The sequence below is a fragment of the Microtus ochrogaster genome, chromosome 15, assembly GCF_000317375.1.
Source record: "Microtus ochrogaster isolate Prairie Vole_2 chromosome 15, MicOch1.0, whole genome shotgun sequence".
NCBI lineage: Eukaryota > Metazoa > Chordata > Mammalia > Rodentia > Cricetidae > Microtus > Microtus ochrogaster.
In genome coordinates this window covers 37,513,439-37,529,687 of record NC_022017.1, presented here as the reverse complement: position 1 = coordinate 37,529,687, position 16,249 = coordinate 37,513,439, and positions in this window count along the sequence as shown.

The following is a 16,249-nucleotide window of genomic DNA, read 5'->3' as shown; positions in this document are numbered from 1 at the left end:
GCCATAGTACTAAGAGATTTAGGGAACTGCTCACATCTTGTCCACAGTCAATAGCAGAGAGCCATAAATTCATGGATGCTAGTGCTCAGCTTGCCTTCTCAACTTTACATAGCCCAGGATCCTCTGGCCAGGAAAATGTCCTCACCCACAATTGAGATATGTCTTCCAAGTCAGTCAACATAATCACTTCCTTCCCTCATAGACATCCTTAGAGGTTAACTTTAATGTAGACAATTCCTTACAGGTGTGCTTGGAGGTCTGCCTTCTAGGTGACAAGTTGACAGTCATTATTGAGAATTTTAAGAAAAACTCTTATTAGGGGTAAAACCTGTATTATAATGATACTATACTAAAGTCACTAAAAAAAATGCCAATTCTTAAAACTGATAGAATTGAAAGTTGAAACATACAAAGGCACTAGTACGCTGAGTTTGTATGCTCTCTTCTCGGTGCTACAAAGAAGAATGAATACAAAAATAATGAACTTACATATTATTTGAATAGCACACTATCAAACTCAAGTTAATATATATTAAAATAAGATATGTATATGTTAACATATCATATCATTAGAAAATATGTGGTACTATCAAGCACAAAGGAGATATTTATTGTAAACAGGCAGATATGAGATCATAAAACAAATCCTTGTCAGTGGCAGGAAGTTGGTATTATTTTTTTTAAATCCTCTGACTTCTGGTAAACTATGAGGCAGTATCTGGGTTACAGTCGGTTCTCATATGTCACTCAGTCTTAAAGGATAATAACATATATTCTAGAAGGGAATGTGATGCTGTGATCTGGAGTGAGAATTAGAATCATCCAGGTGGAATATTAGAATGTTAAAGGAAGAATAGAAGGAAATGATATTTTCTCAGTCCTCTAAATACTCAGATGCCTTTGTATAAGGCATACATTACTATCTCCCAGTAGCTTCTTAGATACCTGCCAGTGTATAGCTTGCAGACAGATTCATCAGTATGAAATATAAAATATAGGGGAGAATTCCATCCCTTACCACGCAATTGAATGAGGATTTTTCCATACCTTTCTTAAAACTTTGGTTACACTCAACAATTCAATGAAAATTGATAAGTCCCTACCCCACTGCCTATCCCTGCCAAAGGAAATGCTCTATTTGTGAAAATATTTACAAAGAACTCTAGGCTAACACATTTCAATCTTTACTTGAAATGAGATGGTAATTACCTTCCTTTCTGAGCCACTGGCTGCAAAAGAAAATCAATGTAGATTATATTTGGGGCTAGTAAAAACTTACTCCTACAGTAATTTCAAGTATATTGCTTTTTATTTATTCAATATGTTTTTTTCAGCCCATGGAGCATTGTACTGTTATAATCAGATCATCCTAAGTCAGCAGAAGAATCATTCAGGAGCAAATACAATAGTCTGGAGTGTTCCATTTTAAGAGATTTCTAGTTTCAATCATACTTTGAAAGCTTTCCTGGCGTTTACATTCACACCCAAATTTAATAACATGGCTTTCAAAATGTGAAGGGTGTTTGGAGTTTAAGAACACCAGAAAAATGTTCGAAGACTCACTGTCCAGAATGTAAGAAGGGGTTAAGTATAAAAGGAAAGCAGATTTGAGGGAATATCCAAAACTGAGCCAAAAACTAGGTTCTGCAAATATGGATTTCTTCTCCTTTGAAGAATTGTGAAGCTATCTAACTTAAATTCCTTCACACTCAGTAAAGTGTAATTATAAATCATCAAAGTAGGTTAGCTAATTTGTCCTCTTTAATCTCTATCTTTTACTTATCTAAGTAATTGTTGTCAGTGTTTTAATGTGTTTATTACAGCCATTTGGCTTTTGTGTGTAGAGAGAATGGAGATCTCAAATATGTGGATTCCACTCAACTGATCTAAACATAATCGTTTTTCTGTGCATATTTGTAAAATATGTACAAGAATCAACAGATGCCCTCCTGAGGCAGCCCCTCATCTGCTCAATATTTTTATGAAGATATGTTTCCCCATGCTTTGAACTATGGATGCTTTATTGTTTCCTTACATCTGGGCAGATCATGTATTGTATTACTCAAGGTTCTTCAGACAAAGAGAGCCAGCAGGGCATCAATAATTTACCTTCTCTAGCCCCAAATACCAAATGGAAATAACTTAGAAAAAGACTTGTAGCTCCTGGACTTTTATCTTCTTGTGCTTTGGCTGAACATCATGATGTTAAAAAGCACATGGGTGAGAAAGCTCTTTATCTCATGAAAACCAGGAAGCTGGAAGAAAAAAGAGTTGCAAGCAGATACAATGTTAAGTGAGCCACATAGGTATCACTAGGTCCTATGTCCTAGGTCCTACCTCCCAGAGTTTCCACCACCTTATCAAATAGTGTCACTAGCAGGGACACAGGATGCCATAGATTACACTTTGTAGTTAATGTATGCTCTACCCCCAGAAGCATATGAATACAATTATATATCATAATACAAATTAATTCTCCCTCAAAAAGTTGCCTAAATATTTGTAGCATCATTCAATCATTCAAGTCCAGTCTCTACTGACTCTCAAGGAAAACCTTTAACTGTCAATATCTGAAAAATCAAATAGGAAGCTATACATTTCTAAGAAATGAGGGTCTAGAACAGCATTTCCACTATGAAATAGAAGAATAGAAATATAGGAAGGAAAGATGAAATCAAAGTAATATCAAAACTCAGCAATGCAAACACCAAATGCTTAGCTTCGTGTGGCACCTGGGACATATGGTTCCAAGGGGCTTGGGAAACCCAAATATTAGCCCTGACTTTCCAAGCCACATAGCCTCTCTCTTGGGAAGGTTCATCTGATTATCTCTGGCTTTCCACAACAGATATTTTGACGTCTCCAAAATCCCAAGGACTTCACAGTTTAGGTCACACTATCTTCAAAACTTCACAAGTTGCCTTCTTGGAGTATGCCTAGAGGGGTTCCGACTTTGCCACATATAACACAGTCTCAATGTTTCCTTTTGAAAACTGGGTGAAGTACCAGTAATCCTAAAATTGTACTTTATATGTCTGAAAAACTAGAATCAAAGAGATGGTGCCAAAACTGGGTGCCTGCTTATTCTGTAGCTGGGTCCTCCTAACCTATGTCTGCATTATTAGCTCCTGCATACCTCAGTGACTGGGCATGGCAAAAATCTGGAAAGAAATCTGGATGAGGGCATCCCAGTGGTGCTCTTTACATAGGAAAGCCTTTTTTTTTTCTAGTTTCTTGAGACAAAGTTTCTCTGTGTAACAACCATGGCTGTCCTAGAACTTACTTTGTAGATTAGGTTGGCCTCAAACTCACAGGTATCTGCCTGCCTCTGAGTCCCAAGAACTGGGAGTAAAGGTGTGTGCCACCACTGCCTAATGGGAAAGTCTTTTAAATGAATTAACTTTTGCATACCCTTGAACCTGGAGTGGATAGGACCTGGCAAACTCCCGAGGTAAGTTCATGGTGTATTATCTTAATTGATATTCACCAACGTCACACATACACCTGGAATTTGTGAAATTATAATTTCATTTTTAAAGGTGCTCTGGCCTTGCTAGCATCTTTTAGGACAACATTTTAACTCTGCTTATACCAGTGTAAGATTTCTCTAACTAGCTTACCAAAGTGCTCAAATTCTTTGCACTAAAGAGTTTCAGAGTCTTAAGTACCATATGGCAAGGCTTATTCACTGTGATGATTTCACCTTTATGGTTCCAATTTTCTCTGATAGGTGTAGTTTATAGCTGCTGTGACCCAGTGCCTGATAGAAACAATTCAAGTGAGGAAAGGTGTCCTTTGGCTCATGGATTTTAAAAGTTGCTTTACCCCATTGGTTTCAAAAGACCATCCTGGTGGTGGATGCACATGGAGGAGTAGTTGTTCATCTCCTGATGCACAAGAATCAGAACAAAGGGCAGAGAAACAGGAACCAGGGATAATCTTTAAGACACACCCCTGGTAACCTTTCTCTATCTGAATCCACTTCCCAAAGTTTCCAGAATTCCAAAATTAATGTTCCTAGCAAGGTACCTAGATAGTTGAACACGTGAGCTTACAGGAAATAGTTCAAAGTGCAACAGATAAATAAATATGTAGGTAGGTAAGAAAGAAGGAAGGAGGGAGGGAAGGGAGAGGGGGAGGGAGAAAGCAAGGAAGGAAGGAAAGAAGGGAGAGAAAGAGAGAGAGGAAAAGAGAGAAGAGAAAGAGAGAGAGAGAGAGAAGAGGTGAGAATTTGGGATTTGTGACACAAAGGTTAAAAAGTCTTGTTCGAGAGCCAGAAAAGAAGATTACATCATTCAATCTGGGTCTTCAGAACTGATAATCAGGGGGCCTGTATCTGAGTGTCAAGGTAAGATTAATGTGGGATTTTCCTCTGTATGCTATGAATATGTTGTATGGTTGTTAAAGAAGCCATTTTGGCCAAAGGCTTAGTAGAGTAAAGCCAGGTGGAGAATCTGAACAGAGATATAGAAAGTAGGTGGCATCAGAGAGATATTATATAGCTGCCAAAGGAGACATGCCTGAACTCTACAGTAAGCCATAGCCTTGTGACAATACACAGAATAATATAAATGGGTTAATTTAAGATGTAAGAGTTAGTTATTGAGAAACCTAAGCTAATATAGGCCAAGTAGTGCGTTTTTTGTTTGTTCATTTGTTTTTCTTTTACTTTTTTTACTTTTTATTTATTTATTAAAGATTTCTGCCTCCTCCCAGCCACCGCCTCCCATTTCTTTTCCCCTCCCCCGATCAAGTCCCTCTCCCTTGTCAGCCCGAAGAGCAATCAGGGTTCCCTGACCTGTGGGAAGTCCAAGGACCACCCACTTCCATCCAGGTCTAGTAAGGTGAGCATCCAAACTGCCTAGTCTCCCACAAAGCTATTTACAGCAAGCTGACAGCTAACATCAAAACTCAAAGCCATCCCACTAAAATCAGGAACACGACAAGGATGTCCACTCTCTCCATACCTCTTCAATATAGTGCTTGAAGTTCTAGCAATAGCAATAAGACAGCATAAGGGGATCAAGGGGATTCGTATTGGAAAGGAAGAAGTTAAGCTTTCATTATTTGCAGATAATATAATAGTATATATAGAAGCGACCCCAAAAACTCTACCAAAGAACTCCTACAGCTGATAAACACCTTTGGTAATGTGGCAGGATACAAGATCAACTCCAAAAAATCAGTTGCCTTCCTATACACTAAGGATAAGGAACCAAGTAGTGTTTTAAAATATAGTTTCAGTGTAATTATTCCAGGTCTGGGTGACAGAGAATGAATGAACAGCCTCTGTCAACATAAGATGGAAGTTTCAGCTAAAGAAGAGACTAAAAACCTACTTTTTTTTTTTACATATTTGGGTCAGCCCTTAGTCTCAATGATGGATCCTCTTAATTCAGTCCACTGATTGATTGAAAGGCTGTCTTCCATGAGCATTCTCATACAGCTGGAGAAGAACCATGTATTCTTCCTGATGCAGCTCAAACTGTCAAATGCATATTACATAGTTGATAGACATTTAATAAATTAAATGAAGCACAATACCACCATATTAATTGCACACTGAAGAAGTGAAGACTGTTACGTGCCAATTTTGAGTGATGTCAGGGGAAAGGAGCAGACTAGACACACCTGAGCAGTCTGATTAATTCATTTCCTTCTCTGCTGCATCATGCTAGGGCACTCAGTTACACCTGCCTGAGTTCCATGTAAACGTTACATTGGTAAGAAGACTGCTGTAGCTAGCCAGATGTGTACAGGTAATGTCGATGGCAATCCAGCCGATTTTCTCTTTGATTCTTTGAAGCAGACAATTCTAGCTACAAACAGGAACTCAAATGTGTGGGATCCTCAGCATGAAAGTGTGGGATCAATAAAAGAATAATAGGAATGATTAGCAGTGTCTTCGAGAAAGGGAACAACCATGCTGTAATGTCAGGCCTAGGTGAGAAACCCAAAGAAGACAGATACCTCATCTCTTTCTGCCCCTATTCTATGGCCTGCCAGTTAGATAATGCTCTTTGCAAAAGAAGCACAATGGGAGGTTTATGAATGTACATGTTGAAAAATGAATAGATGTTTAATGCTTTGTTGGATAATTGAATGATGGATAAATACACAAATTATCATCTTTTTATGTCACAATACTATATACCAAGGGGGGAAATATTTCAATAACAAAAGTTTTTTGGCATATGTAAGTCTTGAGTGGTACCTGCCATGTGAATTTTATGTCTTCTAATAGTTTATACAACAGAAAATAAACTAAGTGATTTTGAAACACAAGTAGAGAAAAACAATTGTCCTTTAGGAATTTGAGCCCCTTAAAACCATCTCTAAATGAAAATGAAAGAGACCCACAGCGCTTGTTTGCAGGGGGGTAGGCCCCATTTCATTGAGCATCTTTGGTACGGTTCCACCATTCATTCCACTTGAATAATGTCAAGAGGCTTTTGAAATATTGTCAAAGTCTAATTTTCTCTTGTACACCTCTGTTTGATTCCTTCAGTAGAGAATTTATTCATGATCCAATCGGTATTCTCTAAATCCTCGGTATAAAATTCTGAAGGTGGCACAATTGGAGCATGTCTGTATTCAGAGTTTAAAGGAGTATCTAGGGGTCGGTGTCAGGAAACCATGCTAGAGGCCTTGGGCCTGCCCTTCTCTGTATGGGTCCACTGAAAGGGCCCCTGCTTCTCGCTCTCTGAAGCGCAGTGGGTTTAGTCTGTAGATGTTTATTAAGCAGTTAGTCAATCAGTGAGTTGATGCTAAGACTTGGAGAATCAGAGATACGATAAATCAGGTCCTTTGCCCCCTTTGATGAATGGAGAGAGAAATATGCGTGATGTCTACTGTGCAGACAATGCTAGACAGAATTGGTGTGACAGGAGTCTGGAGTTTGTCTGCATAATATGGATATTAAGTATGTGGAGTCTGGACTCAAATCCAGACAGTAAATGCTTAAACGATGGCTGTTTCATTCCTAGTAGTCTGCAAGTAGTGGATATTACAAACATCATTACCACAAGCAGCATTATAAACCCAATGGCACATTTTTTACTAAATTATTATTATTATATGTGAGTGTGTTTACATGCACACAGGAATTTGGGTGCTACTGTAGGTCTCTGGGGTTCAGAAAAGGACTTTCAGGGGTTAGCCAATGTCAGTTCTCCCCTTTCGCTTTTCTTAGGTAGGGTGCCTTGTTGTTTCTGTCATGCTGTTCCTAAATAGCTGGTCTCTGAACTGACAGGCAGTTCACTTGTCTCTGCATATCTCAGCGCAGAAGTTCTGTGGTGTGGGATTCCCCTCTATATGCTATGAATATGTTTTGTTATGATTGGTTAATGAAGAAGTAGCTTAGGAGTATGGCAGTGCAGAATATAGCATGGTAGGAAATCCAAGCAGAGATAGAGGAGGAAAGAAGTTATAGTCAGGCAGATACCTGTAGTTTCCCAAGAAGCAAGAGGGAGCAAACCATGAGTCTCATGGTAAAACATAAAATACTATAAATTGGTTAATTTAAGATGTAAGAATTAGTTAATAAGAAGCCTGAGCTAATAGGCCAAAGAGTATGTAATTAATATTAAGCCTCAGAAGAGTTATTTCATAAGTGACTGCAAAAGCTAGTGAGCAGGACCCGGTGGATGGAAAGAAACTGGTCCAGGGAGACCAGTGAGAATGGAGAATATTTGTAGCTACAGTTCTGGGATCACAGACGTTTCTGGGAATGAAACTTGGGCTATTGGTCTTGCAGAGCCAGTGTTTTTATCCCATGAGCCATTTCCTCCACCTCAGAGGAGTTTTATTTAGTTTTTGAAGTTCTAGGGCAAAGGACTTACTTCAGCTCAGCTCTTCTGATAGTCTCATGACAAATGGAACAGATGGTGGGATCGCTCCTCTGTTTTGAGAAGAAGCAAGATCTGAAATGTACCTTGATGAACTGCAAAGAGTAAAGATGGATTTGCACAGACATGAGAAAAGAGTTAGGTACTTAACATTATTCCCTTTCAATGAGAAGATACACTTTTCCCCAAAAGACACACCTTTGATGTCCAAAGATATCATCATCCAGTTAAGAACTCATTTGAGCCATGGAGTTGTCTATTTTTATTCTCATAACAACAGTCATATTGATCAGGCACACAATTTGTCACACAATCAGTCGTATTGATAAAGACAGCATTTAAAACAAGATCACAAAATGAGAAGGTAATCATTATATATGTTACCTCTGTGCATCTCTGATGTGGGTTCGAAGTCCAGCATTGCACATGACCAGCTGCTGCTGGGCGTCATTAGGAGCACAGTGTCCGAAGACCACTGTGGGTGATGGTATGAGTGTCCTCTGGCTTTGATACTCAGAAGGTTCTTTCTTGCCTGACACTATCAGCAACAAATGAGTAGCTGACCAGTAATATAGGACCATAGAAACCTTTCCAGGTTTTTTTGTCAAAATCAGAATATCAACAAGCTTGTTGAGTGCTAGGATTGCCTATTCTGGCTTAAGAATCATAGTTCTGCCTTAGGTTTAGATTTTAGATAGCCAGAGACTAAGAAACTATTTATAGATTAACATTTTGACAACATTTTGACAAAGAAATTTTAGAAAATTTTGCAAGGTTTTTATTTCAAGAATTAGAAACCTTCACCTATACTTTTTCCTATTTTTATTTCTTTTATATTTGAAATTTGAATTATGCCATTCTCCCTTTTTCTTCCTCCAAACTATCCTATATATCCCTCCTTGCTCTATTTCAAACCCGTTTGTCCCATAATTTTGAACTGGTAAGTGGTGGCAGTCTAGAAATCACAACCTTTTACTCCATTTTCACTCTTGAACAGAACCAAACCTGAATTCACATTAACAACTTCAGAGTTTATGTTCATTGTTCATTGAAAGCTTGGGAAATATAAGGTAAAGATCTGGCTCACTTCTTACCTATTGACTGACCTGAACAATGCCATTTTACCTCTTATCTTTATGTTTCCTACACAGATCAACAGGGAAGGATGATTTGCTGCCTCACTGGCCTCCTAACAGTGATGACCCTTTCCATCTGGTAATACTTGGCTCTTCCTCCTTTTTAAAGGAGTGAGGGTGCCTACATCAGCCCTTGGTACCCATTTCTGCCCTAGTCATTGTTCTATGGCTGTGAAGAAACATGATCAAGACAACACTTATAAAAGAAAAAGAATTAACTGGTGGCTTACTTAGTTTCAGAGGGTTGCTCTATGATCGCTATACCAGGAGGCAGGCAGGTAGGCATGGCCCTAGTGCAGGAGATGAGAGCTTTACATCTTGATCAGTGGACAGCAGGCAAAGAGAGAGATTGAGCCTGGCATGAAAGTTTGGAATCTCTAAATTGGCCCTCAGTGCACACCTCCTATAGCAAGGTCATGTCTCTCAATCCTTCCCAACAGTTCCACTAACTGATGACCACAATTAAAACAGATGAACCTATGAGGGGCATTTCTTATCCAAACAGTGGTATATGCATAAATTAAGAAGATTATAACATGTGCTTAAATAAAGGAGGTAATGATAGTACAAGCATAAATTAAGTTTGCCTTAATACCTTCCTTCAATTAGCAGGACACACACATTTACTTAATATTTCAATCATTGTTTTTCCATTCAAGGGAAAATGTCCCTCATATAATGATTTTCCATCAATTCATGGTTTTGCTTGGCTGTCAAATTAATTGCAGCTGTTTTTATTGCCGACCAGAAGAGCCCAGTGCTTTGTACTTATTTAGGTACTGCTAAAGCTATTATCTGTTCAGAAATCTGCTTGTCTTTCCTGTCCTGACTAGAGTCAAATTTTCAATAGCCTTGAGTCAGTTCCCTAGTAAGAAGCATACTGACAACCTACATTTCATAGTGCTTTTTTCTTCCCAAAGCGCTTTTCAAGGAATTATATGTGTGATTATCTCCTTGATCCTCTGCGGCAGGTAGGAAAAAGGGAAACACACTCTGCATAAAATCCAAGATTAGCCTCTCTGATTGAACAATTGATATCCATTTTTACCTTGTAGAGAACAGAGATTTAGAATGAATACGGCTGTTATTTTTCCCCTGTCTTCTAAACGTCTGCCCAGACACTATCTCATTTGTTTTTCTCTATCAGGGATGGAGAGAGTTGTCTCTTCTTTTTGTTTTTCAGGTGAAAAGGAAGGAAGAAAAAAAATCATGTGAGATTCCTCAGGCAAGGTGACTGGATCTTAAAAACATTGACTAGTCGGATGTTAAGTTCTTGATTCCAAAGCAGGCAGTATCTTCTCTCATTCCTACAGCAAAGGAAACACACAGCTGTTAAGAGTTTTTCTGGATATTGGGAGACAAATGAGGGGCTGGCGGAGGGCATTGCCTCTCAATCCTTCTGCTGTCTGATTGTTGAAACTAGAGTGACTGTAGCAATAATAGGTCTCCTTGGAGCAATGCTTTCCTGAGCATCTTTATTTGCATGATTTGTCAAGGTAACATTGTGTTCACTCCAACTCTTTCAGTCTGATAGTTCACATAGTGAGGGAAAACAACTCAGAAGCGCTAACAACTGCACTGACTCTTGAAGAGTAAACATTGTCTCACCAAAAACAGATCGGAAAGAAGGGATTATGGACAATAGTAAGAAGGAATGAAGAGCTAGTGGTTTAAAAGGCAGTTTACTCCACAGGCTTTGTGTAGAATCTGGCCAAAAGTGTAGAGGTCAACTTATGAAGCATTTTGTGCATGAGTTTGACTTTTTGTTCCAATAAGATGTCATTAAAGAGTTTTAGATAAGAGATAAGAGCAGTAGATTTGTGTTTGTTTGGGGTTTTTTTTTTGGGGGGGGAGAGGGGTTGGGTCAAAATAGCTTGGTTTAAAAGGAGGTAAAATTACAATGATGCTCAGGGGTTTATATCAGCAGAGTAGCATTTGGTTATAAAAGTAATGATGGACACTCATGCATGTCTCACATTAAGTGCACATGAGCACACACCACACCACATATGCTGTTGGATAAAGATTGATTAATTCTTTTTAATTTAGAATTTTTTTTCTTTCATTTTACATACCAACCTCAGTTCCTCTTCCCCTCTTTCTCCCTATCTACCCTCTTCCCACTCCTCATCCACTCCTCAGAGGGGGTAAAGTTTCCCTTGGGGAGTAAATAAAGTCTGGCATACTAAGCTGAGGCTGAACCAAGCCCCTCCCTGATGTCTCAAACCTGAGCAAGGTATCTCACCATATGGGATAGGCTCTAAAAAGCCAGTTCATGCACCTGGAATAAGTCCTGGTCCCATTGTTGTGGCTCTCCCACAACAGATCAAGCCATATAACTCTTGAGGGCCTAGTTTGGTCTCATGCAGGTTCTCCAACTATCAGTCCAGAGTCCTTAAGCTCCCACTAGATCGGGTCAGCTGTCTCTGTTGTTTTCCCCATCATGATGTTGACCCTCCCCCCTCTCTCATATGATCCCTCCTCTCTCTTTTCAACTGAACTCGAGGAGCTCAGCCCAGTGCTTGACTGTGGACCACAACATCTACTTACATCAGTTACTAGATATAGGTTCTGCAATGACAATTAGGGTAGTCACTAATCTGATTATAGGGAAGGGCAATTTAGGCACCTTCTCCACTATTGGTTTTGGATTCCTGGAAATTTTCCTAGCACCAGGTTTCTTCCTGACCCCATAAAGACTCCCTCTATCAAGGTATGTCTTTCATTGCTCTTTCCCTGCATCCCTCTCCTACCTGTGCCTTCTGGATCCCTCATGTTCTCATCCTCTCACTTCCATGCCAGTTTTCCCAGGAGATCTTGGCTATTTCCCCTCTCTCGGTCCATCAGTGTGTGTCCCTCTTAGGGCCCATGTGTGTCCCTTTATGTAGCTTCTCTGAGGTTGTGGATTGTAAACTGGTCATCCTTTGCTTTCCATCTAATATCTACTTATGAGTGAGCACATATCCTCTTTGTCTTTCTGGGTCTGGGTTACCTCACGCATATGGTTTTTTTCCCTCTAGTTCCATCCATTTGTTTGCAAATCTTAAAATTGGGTTGAGGTAACAGGTTCAGTGATAAAAGAGCAAAGTCTAGCTGTCACTGTCTATCCTGCCGGGTTTCTCATAGCCTTGGAAACTTGAGGACTAATTCCTGCAAAAGAGTAGTTGTCTCAATTTCATATATCTTCCCATCTATAATTGAGTCAAAGTAGAAGACTTTTCATATTTCAAACTGTCTTCCCCTTGTAGAAACAAACAATAGCTCACCACCCTGAGGGCTTTGATTTAGGGAAATAAAAAGGTCAGATTGAGTTACAGAAGAGGTTTAGGGACAAGATGTCAACTACTCGCTATGAAGATAATCAGACACATCTTCTGGATCTTTTCAGGGCAATGAGACATAAAATGGTATACTAAAGAGGACGGAGTCCTAGATGAGATTTCATCCTTATTAGGAAGAAAGAACAGATATAGTTAAAACTAACATCCATGCTATAAGAGATAAGAAAACTGACAAGTGGATTGGGTGGGTTGCTTTCTAATCTGAGGCATTCTAGCCCATATGAGAAAATAGTCTTGGGTTCCCTTCCCACTCATCTTCTCACTAGTCACACTGCAGCTCAGATCCCTCAAGGGTTCCTGAGTCCTTTTAGGAAGAAGTGTAAAGACCTTAGCTGGACTGAGGTCCTACATGGGGAACACTGGCCTCATTCCAACTTTGATTCCAACCACATGAAAAGGGCTAGGTTTTCTAAAGTCACTGCCCCTTCATATAGGACCCCTTTTTTTACTATTCAGCAGGAGTGAGGCAGGGTCTCAAGAATACAGCTAGTCTATGAAATGGAATTAGGTTTCCTTTGTCCGCTGGAGTCCTCCTAGGCAGAGCAAGCCTTTCTTGTTCTGATTCTCTTTGAGCTTTTTCTTCATGGTATTTTGCATAAAAAAAAATGGGAGAGTGACAGCTAACTGTTTCCAGCCCATTTCCTCATAAAAAGGGGGCATAATTTATTTCACCAAAGCAATTAATACTTTGTTACCTACAGTGACAAATTTAATAAATCAAAAGTTTTCCTCTACCTGAGGCATGCTGACTATTACAAGGATATATTTCAAGTAATGAAGCAATTTAAATAAAATATGTTCATGCTGTGAAATTTGAATTAAAAAGTTTGGGCTATGTTTTCCTAGACAGTAAAGAAAAAAAGAAAAAGAAAGGCAAAAGTAGGCAGATAGAGGAGAAAACTAAATCCAGTCTTATATTTAGTCTTTACTTTCAAAACTCATCACCATCATTGTCACCATCATCACCTCATCGTAATCATTCTCAGAGGAACAATCAAAAAGGAGTTAAGTCAAATATATATTAACAGAATACAGTTTTGACCTTGAGAATCTCTAATTTCCCAAATTGAAGTACATACTAAAATAAATTATTCTGATTTGAAAAGTATTTTTGACACCTTTACAGTCATGTGTGAACTTACAACATCTCCACTTGTTTTTTAAAAAATGATATTTATTCATTTTGTGAGTTTGAGAGTTTTGACTACACACACGTGTATATGCACACATGTGTACCCTGTGTGTGCTTAGTGCTCAGGAAATCAGAACAGATTTGCTGAAACTTGAGTTATGTTACATTTGGTAGTGAACTGCCATGAAGCTGCTGAGAACAGAATGAGTCCTCTTCAAGAGCAGCAAAGTGTTCTTAGCCTCTGAGATATTTCTTCAGCCCTATCATGACGAGCTTTAAAAAACCTTTTGAAGTCTATGCCTGAGGAGATGGCCCAGTAGTTAACAGTACTTGGTGCTTTGAATAAGAACAGTCCCTATAAAGCTCACGTATTTGTATGCTTAGTCATCAGGGAGTTGTACTATCTCAGAAGAATGAGGTATGACCTAGTTGGAATAGGTGTGGCCTTGTTTGAGAAAATGTGACACTGAAGGTGGGCTTTGAGGTTTCAAAGTTCAAGGGAGGGTCCATAGTTCCATCCATTGTCAGTATCTTTCTCTCTCTGTCTCTCTCTCTCTCCCTCCCTCTCTCCCTCCCTATCTATCTATCTATCTATCTATCTATCTATCTATCTATCTATCTATCTATCTATCTATCTCTGCTTACATATTAGGATTCAGTTCTCTGCTTCTATGACGCAACAGAACAGTAACAAAAACAGAAGTTGATACCAGAGACTAGGATATTGTATGAATGGCCAAACCATGCTGTTTGCTAAAGAAATATAGAAGACTTTTTTGAGATCTTGGATTAGAAAAGTGGTTGGATTTAGATCCTTTATTTGTGGCTGACTGGGCCATCATAGTAGGAGCAAAAAAATACAGTGCTGAGGGATACTTAAACTGAAAGGGGGCCAGCTCAAGAAGTTTCAGAGGAGAAGAGCTTAGTTAAGTGGCCCAGAGACCATTCTTGTGATATTTTAGAAAAAAATGCGACTGCTTTCTTCCCACATCCAAATAATTTCCCTGATGCTGAATTAAAAACTTGGCAGATGAGATTTCAAGAGAGCCTAGTATTGACTATGTCACCTAGTTATTAATGATTATTTTTTTTTGTAGATAATATGGTGAAAATGAGGGCGTCAAGCAAGGAAAAAAAATACAAAATACACAGTTTGAGGAGAAAAGGAGAATCAGGAAGTATAATGAAGCTACGTCCAGTAATCAAAGCAATTAAAAAATTTAAACAAGAGCATGATGCTAAATAAAAACCCGGGAGTGATGACCTTAGGGCAAAACTCTACCCAGCTAAGTTTATAATTCATGCAAAGTAATTAATGGAAAGCTTAATCAGAGAAAGAAACCAGCCACCAAAGAAAGTTGCCTGCAGATGTAATTGAACAGGAGGCCCCAGTTGCAGCCCCATCAAGCTGCAGAACTTACAGCTCCAGTCACATGATTTTGGCTTTGGTGTCAAGGATACAAGAAAGGGGTTGTAGAATCTCCCTCTACTGCTAAGAAAACCTAGTCAGGTCAGGCTTAGGTGTTCCTGCATGGAAGTCCAGGCCATTGTATGAAGCTTGAAGGTGAAGCCTGGATTTAATTGGAGACTCCAAAAAGATCAGATTTGTGAGATACCCGCAAAGGAAATCTCCAAATCAGCAATGGAACCAGCGCAAGAGGGAGAAGTGAATTGTAGTCAGCAAAGCAAGAAGGATTTGGAGTTGTGAAGACTGCTTTTACTTCAGACAAGGAGACATGGAAATTGGCGTTTGTCTGGCTGGTTTTAATTTTTTATTTGATTCAGTATCTCCTCACTATGCTTCCTTCCCATCTTTGGAAATAGTAATTATCTTAGTAAAGGTTTCTATTGCTGCTATGAAACACCATAAGCAAAAAAACTATTGGAGGTGAAAGGGTTTGCTTGGCTTATACTTCCATATTAACCTTTCATCATCTAAGAAATTCTGGAGCTCAAACAGGAATGGCTAGACTTTCTTTTATTATTCCCTGCTGATATGCAATCTTTGTATATTTTCTGAAGGTTTCATATGTAAACATGAAAGCAGATATGTGTTTGCACGCACACACAGATGTACACACACACACACACGACAGAGAGAGGCACAAACACACACATAGGTGCACCCACATCTCTCCTTTACAACCATGGTTTCCTAGGCCTTCCTTTGATGCTTCACTGGGTGCAGGTGTTCTGTGGACATGACTCTTGGCTTTGTTACCCAGTGTTTGGTTATCTCCAGTTGCAGAACTGTGCACTGGGCTGAGTTTATTTTGGTGGGATATTTCCAAGTTAAAACCAATGCAAGCTGTTGCTAGGTCCTCTGAAAGCTCTGACTACAATTAGCTGATAAAAGCCAACTGTTTTGCTTTTTCTCATCAGCATCTTGGCTCAATTAATGCAGTCAAAGGAGAAGAAAGGAGGCGTACAAATGCAAAATGATCAGAGTTTCCGGCATGGAAGAAGGAAGGGACTGTGAACCTGGCCACTGGGTTATAGTTCCATCTAATTTCTCCACAGCAGCCTCCTTAAAAAGGTCACTTTCAACTTCTACAATGTGTCATGCTACTTCCTGGATACACACTTTACAATCTTCCATGTTTAAATGAGCACTGAATCTCCCATTTCACTCAAGATTATCACATAGAGATAGTATCCAACGTGTGCCTCATAGCCTTCCCTGATCATCTAATTCACAAGCCAGCCCAATTTTAGGCAAACATAAAGATTTTAAACTGAGAAGAGCCTGAGGACTTAATCCACTTAGACCAATTCTGGGCTCTACAAGACTTC